Genomic DNA, 10000 nt, shown 5'->3' on the forward strand with positions numbered 1-10000 from the left:
TGGGCTAAACTTGTTAAATCATGGGCGTATGGGATCATCATTAGCGGTCATTAAAGGCCCCCTGAAATCAAAATACGTTTTTGTAGCTTTTAGTATGAATATGTCAGCCTTAAGGTTATGAATAAGATGGTGTGTTCCAAAACAATGACAAAATTCGCATTTAGGAGATATAACCATTCACAACTTACAATCTCTTACACTGTAAAATTTACTTAATTTTCTTTGGCAAGTTTTTGCATGAATATTTTTCAAGTAAATTTCCCATATGGAATTAAGTAAACTCAACTTAACGAGAGTTTATAAAAGAAAATAAGTAATTTAAAATTTGCTTGTAAAAGGTTGAGTAATAACTATTTAGTAGAAGTTTTCTTTGCAATACATTTCACTCGAACAATATAACATTGAATTAAACCACACTTTTAAAGTTTATGCTTTACTTAGAAACATCAAAGTAATTAATACAATAGTTTAGTGTCAATGTCTACATTTCAGAAATCAAGCGTCAGGTGTAGGAAGAGATCTCAATACTTGGTAGATAATACACATGACGGTAACATTTCATGGATCATTTTTTTGTGTTTGAATGTGTCATTTTGAGTAGAAAATTAACTCCAAATGTCACAAAATGACAAGTTACTAATCCTAACAACAAAAGCAATGATAAAACAGTGTAAATACAGCTGGAAAACAGTGAAAAAACAACCTCATTAATTATTCAAGACCCAGTGCATGATGGGAACACCATTTAATAACGTTGATATTTACACTTTCATTTATACACGATTGAATTGAGTGTTAATATAGATTTTCCTTCTTTTTTTTAATTCTTACCTGAACTAACTTTTTCAAGTAAATTACTGTTTTTTTCTGTAGTATTTACTTCACCACAAAATCAATTTTATCAGTGCACTTCCGTTAAAATGGATGACATCACCGCTTCTCATCACATCTTCTGTCCAATCAAATGCTCTCTAGAATCTGAAGCTCCGCCCCCTCTGCTATAAACACCACCTGACCAAAGCGAGAGCTCACGCGTCAACATGGGTCTGAGACTCGTGTTCTGTTGCTCAAACGCTCGAGTTTTATTCCTTTACCAACGTTGGTTAAGAATGAAATGTGACCATGGACCACAAAACCAGTCACAAGAGTACATTTGTGTAAATTGAGATTTATGTATAATTTGAAACCTGAATAAATAAGCTTTCCATTGATGTATGGTTTGTTAGGATAGGACAATATTTGGCCGAGTTATTTTTGAAAATCTGGAATCTGAAGGTGCAAAAAAATGTAAACATTTGCATTGCATTTATGTTCGTGGTTTTGCTGCATCCAATCACAAAAATACATATTTTTTAGATATTTACAGTAGGATAGTTACAAAATATCTTCATGGAACATGATCTTTACTTAATATCCTAATGATATTTCGCATGAAAGAAAAATTTATCATTTTGACCCACACAATGTACTGTTGGTTATTGCCAAAAATATACCGTGCGACTTGTGACTGGTTTTGTGAGTTAAAAATGGCTAGAATTTAACAATTAAATCCCGCGTATCATCAGCGCTCGGATTCGCTTCCATGGTGCTGTCAATCAGTGAGGGAAACTAAACGCTATTGGCTATTTGAAAAGTGGGAGGAGCCATTCAATAGCTTCCTGTTTCAATGGAAATTACGAAGAGGAGGAAACACCATTCGCGCTGGTCATTAAAACACCATTTGGCTTTAGTGATTGGGCTAAACTTGTTAAATCAGCGGGCGAACGGGATCGGGCTCCAAGGGTGCTCACGGTGAATCGGCTGTCTGTCAGATTGCAGGTTTTATAGACGTGGTAAATCACGTCTCTATCAGAGAGATGCTGCGGCAGCATGTGCTAAATCTGCTCGGTTTATACAGCCAAACAATTCAACTCGACAGCCAGACTCTGGGGGTCAGGGCTAAAGACGGCAGAGTGAAGGATTCTGGGATGCATGCTCTTTGCTAAGCTTTCTATTATGATGCATATTCAGTGTTTTGACAGGCGTCCCTTGAGCCGGTTCTGCAACGTCACGGTCACACCGACCTGGACCGGCTGTTGACCGACAGACTCGGGTTCTTGAAAATATGATGTGGAAAAGCAGCTTGAATTAAATATACGGTTATATATAATCTGACATCGGCACACACATTTGGATTAACTTGATTAAAAACCTTTAATCACTCCCTTTCAAACTTGAGAGACACACTGCAAAAAATGCTTTTCTTATTGAGTATTTTTGTCTTGTTTCCAGTCCAAATATCAAACATTTCTTAAATCAAGATGCATTTACTAAAGTAGAAAAATGACATAAGATATTAAGTCTTGTTTTCTGGGGAAATAAATAAAAATGAAGTGAGTTTTTGCTTTAAACAAGCAAAATGATCTGCCAATAGGGTCAGAAATATAATCTTGTTTATTTTTGAATTAACATTATTTTAATTACCCCATTGGCACATAATTTTGCTTTTGTTAAGCATCAACTCTTAATGTTGATTAATTCCCCCAGAAAACAGGACATAATATCTCATGTCAGTTTACTTATCTAGTAAATGCATCTTGATTTAAGAATTTTTTGATATTTGGACTGGAAACAAGACAAAAATACTAAGTTAGAAAAGCAGTGTATTTTGAAGAACATTTTTTCTGTATATAATGCATTTCAATGGGGTCCGATGTTGAAAGTCTTCCACTGAAGAAAGTCAGGCTGGTTTGGTAAATGATGACAGATGATCGTTTTTAAAACTAACTAATCTGTTTCACTAACATTAAGTAGACGAGAAATAATGACTTCTTCAAATTTTTCAGGTTTCACAGGGACTGAACTGCAGTTTAATAATAATAACTAACATATATAACATATATATATATATATAATATAAGTTTGACAGAGGAACACACGCTCAGATGAAGGACAGGAATGACACGCTTCCTTTAGGAACTGGGTGCGGTTCTCCAAACATCCCATAATATCACACAGCTCTGCCAGCGCTCTCTCACACACACACACACACACACACACACACACACACACACACACACACACACACACCAGTTTAACTCCATCACTCCCCTCTTACTGCACTCGAGACGAGACGAGACGAATCAAGAGATGAAATGAGAATAAATGAGTGATCTGAAAAGATGAGACACGGTGAGACGAGACGAGGTTTGATGAGATGAGTTGAATAGAGAGGAGACGAGACTAGATGAGAAATCAGATCAGGCAATGTTTGATTTCACTGCAAAAAATGCTTTTCTAACTTTGGATTTTTGTCGTTTCCAAAAAATTTGTAAATCAAGATGCATTTACTAGATGAGCAAAATGACATGAGATATTATATCCTGTTTTCTGTCCTGAGTTGATGCTTTAAAAAAGGCAAAATTATGTGCCGATGGAGTTAGAAATATAATGTTAATCCAAACAGAAACAAGATTATTTTTCTGACCCTATTGGCAGATAATTTTGCTTGTTTTAAACAAAAACTCACTTATTTTTTATTTATTTCCCCAGAAAACAAGACTTAATATCTTATGTCATTTTAAAACTTTAGTATATGCATCTCGATTTAAGAAATACTTGATATTTAGACTGGAAACACGACAAAAATACTAAGTTAGAAAAGCATTTTTTGCAGTGTTCATTTAATATTCAACAATATTATTGATCTCCTGCATCGACTCTATTATATGAGCTGGACGATGACATCACGGTTTCTCCAGAGCGGATATAAACAGTAAATTAATACCTTTTTTTTGTTTTTAACAATGAAAATGAACCATCACAGAACTTACTAAAGATGGACTGCGACGCTGTTTTCTTCTAGAAACAAACTTTGTTGCATTATTTTCCTGTTATCTCTGTAAAGCTGCTTTGAAACGCTCAGTATTGTAAAGCGCTGTGTAAATAAATGAGACTTGACTTGATCTGATGAGACGAATCAAGAGATGAAATGAGACAAAAGGAGAGAATGAGACGAGAGGAGCTTTCAGACTCTTGTCTGTTCCTGTACGTTTAGTTTAGTTTAATTATATTTGCACAAATGTTAAATATATACAATAAGAGCAAGAAAATACAGTCCAAATACTGTGCAGAGGCAGAAACCCAAAAGAGCTTATTTAAAACCCCCCCATTAAACAACAAGGGAAAAAAGAAATGTTAAAACTATAATATATATGTATATGACTGAATCAAATGAGTTACAACATATATCGAAACCCCCCAAAAATATACATACCAAAAACAAACCCCGTATGGCTCATAAATGCATAATCAACAACAACGGGAAATATATAAGACACAATTACAAAGCAACAATGAATTTATCCTTTATACATCTTTTATAATCTATTAACTTGCTAGATGGGATAAACCATTCCATAATTTAAAACCCATAAATCTTATTGAGTATTAACTTCTACAAGTGAGAAATTTTGGAAGATGAAAATCTGTATATTGACGAGTGACAGCGAAACCTGTGAATTTACTGTAAAATACATGTTAAATTGCTCTGGAATGTTACCTTGTATCTCATAAATGAAAACACATATTTGAGAAATATCAATATCATAATTTGTTACGTACCATTAAAACATGTGACTTCAGCTCGAAACATGAAGCTTTAGTTCTCGAGAAGTAAACACACTTAAATCTGATGGCTTTTTAAAAAATTAATATTATCATCATCTCAATTATGCATGTATTTAATTCAATTCACGTTTATTTGTGTAGCGCTTTTCACAATACACATCATTTCAAAGCAGCTTTACAGAAAATGCACGAGTCCACATTTTAATTTACAGTGTTCTGTTATCCAACTTATGTATTTCAGAAATGCACATATACAAAATCACAGTTAGCAAAAAATGTATTAATTTAAACAATGTAATAATTTAATGCAGAAACAATGAGCTCATTAATGAATACTTGTTTGTACACAAATGATGGAAATATAGCATTGGTGCATGTTGATTCATGTTCATGTATCTCTGCTTGTATGATATATATATATATGTATGTCATTTATTTGATTTGATTTTAATTTATTTTATTTGCAGATCTCCTGGATTGCATTGATGGGGCTGGATAGGGTTGTTTATGGTGGTATAAAATGTAAAAATGCAGTTTGCAACAAGAAAAATTCTATGACAAGAAAAAAAAGAAATGCATAAAAACGAAATGTCTGTCACCAATTAAAAGTTCTGATCGCTGACCTGATCGTACCAATTAGCACAGAGGTTTCAACCACATCTTTCCAGTGAGGAAAAACATCAAATCGAGCCTATAATTACAAAATAATGTCCAAAGCACCAGGTGGTTTCATTTCTTACGATACTGTGCAATTAAAGCGACCAATAATTATCCGAACGTCGCTAATTAGACACACATTCGCTCTTTTCTTATCACACAGAGCGAGGCATGTCAAATCTTTTTAAGAGCCTCAATAACACATGCTAGTTAGAGATGAAACACGAGCAACATTCGAGAGTGCACATCATTCCTGAACGCAGACGGGACAGAAATAGAAAGTCACAGACACCAATAATTTCAGCAAACACATGCACTCGTTATATATATACTGTTAAACCCAACCCATGTCAGAAATGTTGGGATGCTCCTGTTAAACCGCTCCCGGAGTCGGAATGCCACAAATGTGCTGGATGTTTAAACACAAGTGAAGGAAGATATTTCAGGCGGCTGAGGGTAAAACCACAGTATTCAACACTGAGAGTTACTGTGTGTTTGTGTTTCTGTTTTACACTGTTTCCTAACCAGATTAAGACAGATTATAGTGACAAGCAATTCACCAGAAACAAATCAAAAACGAGACGTGACCAAATCAATCAAAAATCACAGCCAATCAGAAGAGTGTGGGGGCGGAGTCTCTCTGCAAGCGCACTAAACTCACAACCAATCAATCAAAACTCAGAGCCAATCAGAAGAGCGTGTGGGCAGAGTCTCTGCAAGCGCACTGCACTAACAACCAATCAATCAAAACTCAGAGCCAATCAGAAGAGCGTGTGGGCGGAGTCTCTCTGCAAGCGCACTGAACTCACAACTAATGAATCAAAACTCACAGCCAATCAGAAGAGTGTGTGGGCGGAGTCTCTCTGCAAGCGCACTAAACTCACAACCAATCAATCAAAAATCACAGCCAATCAGAAGAGCGTGTGGGCGGAGTCTCTCTGCAAGCGCACTGCACTCACAACTGAATCAATCACAAATCACAGCCAATCAGAAGAGCGTGTGGGCGGAGTCTCTCTGCAAGCGCACTGCACTCACAACCGAATAAATCACAAATCACAGCCAATCAGAAGAGCGTGTGGGCGGAGTCTCTCTGCAAGCGCACTGCAATCACAACCAATCAATCAAAACTCAGAGCCAATCAGAAGAGCGTGTGGGTGGAGTCTCTCTGCAAGCGCACTGCAATCACAACCAATCAATCAAAACTCAGAGCCAATCAGAAGAGTGTGTGGGTGGAGTCTCTCTGCAAGCGCACTGCAATCACAACCAATCAATCAAAACTCAGAGCCAATCAGAAGAGTGTGTGGGCGGAGTCTCTCTGCAAGCGCACTGAACTCACAACTAATGAATCAAAACTCACAGCCAATCAGAAGAGTGTGTGGGCGGAGTCTCTCTACAAGCGCACTGAACTCTCAACCAATCAATCAAAACTCACAGCCAATCAGAAGAGCATGTGGGCGGAGTCTCTCTGCAAGCGCACCGCACTCAACACCAATCAATCAAAGATCACAGCCAATCAGAAGAGCGCGTGGGCGGAGTCTCTCTGCAAGCGCACTGCACTCACAACCTGTCACAGTGTTGGGTTTGTGTTCCCCAGGTGTCCACTAGAGGTCCTCGTTATCACGGTGTCCTTCACTATTGACTTCATTTCCCAGCATTCTGTCTGTCACTGTCACTCATCAGTTAATTGCACTCAGCTGTTCCCCGTCATCATTGTTCCCAGCTGTTCATTGTTAGTCTGTTTAGATCTGTGTATATATTCCCTGTCTGTGTTAGTATGTGTCCGGATTCGTTGTTTAATGTCCCCACACTTCCGTTCCTGTTGTTGCTTCTTTCTCGTGTTTTGTTGTTTATTCTTGGACTGTCTTTGTTGGAATTTGACCCTTGCCTGGACTGGATGTGAGTACGGATTACCCCTTTTAATAAATACCTGCTATTGGATCTACGCTGTCTGTGTGTGTGTTCGTGACATAACAGAATCAATCAAAAATCACAGCCAATCAGAAGAGCGTGTCGGCGGAGTCTCTCTGCAAGCACACTGCACTCACAACCAAATCAATCAAAAATCACAGCCAATCAGAAGAGCGTGTGGGCGGAGTCTCTCTGCAAGCGCACTTTACATATACAACCGAATGAATCACAAATCACAGCCAATCAGAAGAGCGTGTGGGCGGAGTCTCTCTGCAAGCACACTGAACTCTTAACCAATCAATCAAAACTCACAGCCAATCAGAAGAGCGTGTGGGCGGAGTCTTTCTGCAAGCGCACTGCACTCAACACCAATCAATCAAAGATCACAGCCAATCAGAAGAGCGTGTGGGCGGCGTCTATCTGCAAGCGCACTGCACTCACAACCAATCAATCAAAGATCACAGCCAATCAAAGGAGCGTGTGGGCGGAGACTCTCTGCAAGCGCACTGAACTCTCAACCAATCAATCAAAACTCACAGCCAATCAGAAGAGCGCATGGGCGGAGTCTCTCTGCAAGCGCACTGCACTCACAACCAAATCAATCAAAAATCACAGCCAATCAGAAGAGCGTGTGGGCGGAGTCTCTCTGCAAGCACACTGCACTCACAACCAAATCAATCAAAAATCACAGCCAATCAGAAGAGCGTGTGGGCGGAGTCTCTCTGCAAGCACACTGCACTCACAACCAAATCAATCAAAAATCACAGCCAATCAGAAGAGCGTGTGGGCGGAGTCTCTCTGCAAGCGCACTTTACATTTACAACCGAATCAATCACAAATCACAGCCAATCAGAAGAGCGTGTGGGCGGAGTCTCTCTGCAAGCGCACTGAACTCTCAACCAATCAATCAAAACTCACAGCCAATCAGAAGAGCGTGTGGGCGGAGTCTCTCTGCAAGCGCACTGAACTCTCAACCAATCAATGAAAACTCACAGCCAATCAGAAGAGCGTGTGGGCGGAGTCTCTCTGCAAGCGCACTGCACTCAACACCAATCAATCAAAGATCACAGCCAATCAAAGGAGCGTGGGCGGAGTCTATCTGCAAGCGCACTGCACTCACAACCAATCAATCAAAGATCACAGCCAATCAAAGGAGCGTGTGGGCGGAGTTTCTCTGCAAGCACACTGAACTCTCAACCAATCAATCAAAACTCACAGCCAATCAGAAGAGCGGAGTCTCTCTGCAAGCGCACTGCATTTGCATTACTGCACTTCATTTATAAATATTAAATCATTTTAATTATTAACCCTCTGAGGTCTAGGGTGTTTTTGGGGTCAATGCACAGTGAGTGAATGAAACAATATTTGTCATTGAATAAACAGTTTAAACATTCCTATTTCCTTTCATTTATTTTCAAGATCTCTGATAAATACTATTATGAGATGTATGAAGAAAAAAAATATGTATGATGCAAACAGTATATCAAATATGAATGATAATTGAATGTCAATAAAAATGATTTTTACATGCAGTTCTAACATATAAACCTTAAAAATATATACATATTTCTAAGATCTGAGATGAATTATCAATTATTGCTTTCGGTTTGGCTAAAACTGACTTTAGACCTTTTTAAGATAAAATAAAACACATAATTAGTTCCTAAAATTATCATTGTCATCTTTGTTTGTCTATCCAGCTGCGATGTCACAGAAATAGAAACCGATTACAATCCTCTGTTGTTCGTTCCGGCTGATTAACATGATAAAGATACTTTTTTAATTGTGTGGCGGAGTTTCGTCTGGCTAGGACAGTGTTAGCAGCTTCACAGATGCCATCACTAAAGGTTTAGAAAGTCATTAGAGCTAATGAGTATATTAATTTTAATTATTGCCTGAATTATTCCTCTAATGCAATCAAAAAGTTCAGCAAAGCATGAATAATCTGACAGAAGCCTGTTTAAAATCGCTCACACTACTCCACTCGTCATAATGAAACTTTACAAATGAAATTATGTGTTGCACGGTTTGGCGGTGTGAAAATTTGCAATAGTAATATTTCTTAATTTGCCTTATTATTTTATTTATAAGCAAAAACAATAATATTAATAATACTAATATAAAAACATTATTTAACTTTTTTACACTAAAAATAAAATAATATAATGTACAATAATTTTATTTATAATTGTATTTAATAATAGTAAAAACAATAATAATAATATTTTTATTGTTATTACATTTACATTTTTTATTTATTTCATTTATTATTGTATTATTATTATTATTATTATTATTATTATTATTATTTTATTTTATTTTATTATTACATTATTTTCCTTAAATACACAATGAAAAAAGAACATTTCTTAATTTTATTTACTGTTTTTTAATAATAGTAGCAACTCAAATTATTATTATTATTATTATAAAACACTTATTATTCTATTATTTTCCTTACATATGTTTTATTTTACAGTAGATAAATTGCAATAGTAATATTTCTTAATTTCCCTTATTCTATTTAACAACAATAATAACAATAATAAATATTATTATTTATAGTTAAAAAGTTCAGTAACGCATTAATAATGTGACAGAAGCCAGTTTAAAATCATTTTTGAATTGAGTAGCTCACACTACTCCACACGTCATAATGAAACTTTACAAATGAAATGATGATGTGTTGCAGGGTTTGGCGTGTGTGTGTGTGTGTGTGTGTGTGTGTGTGTGTTCCTCTAAGGCATCTAATCAGGGTCTCGTCGTGACCTCTCGCTGTCGCTCTAATGGAGTAATTTACCAAAGCGCGCGTTCCCTGCGCGGGGTC

At 36.9% G+C, this 10000-nt stretch overlaps 1 protein-coding gene across 1 annotated transcript in view; it reads right to left on the bottom strand.

The window, feature by feature from the left end:
- The window catches only part of LOC143739996 (receptor-type tyrosine-protein phosphatase mu-like), a 360798-nt gene that overhangs the window by 231698 nt on the left and 119100 nt on the right, over positions 1–10000 (bottom strand). The gene's annotated exons all lie outside the window — the stretch shown is intronic.

Source organism: Siphateles boraxobius, unplaced genomic scaffold (assembly GCF_051911475.1).
Source record: "Siphateles boraxobius isolate OS27281-9 unplaced genomic scaffold, OSU_SipBor_1 161, whole genome shotgun sequence".
In the NCBI taxonomy this organism is placed as follows: Eukaryota; Metazoa; Chordata; class Actinopteri; order Cypriniformes; family Leuciscidae; genus Siphateles; species Siphateles boraxobius.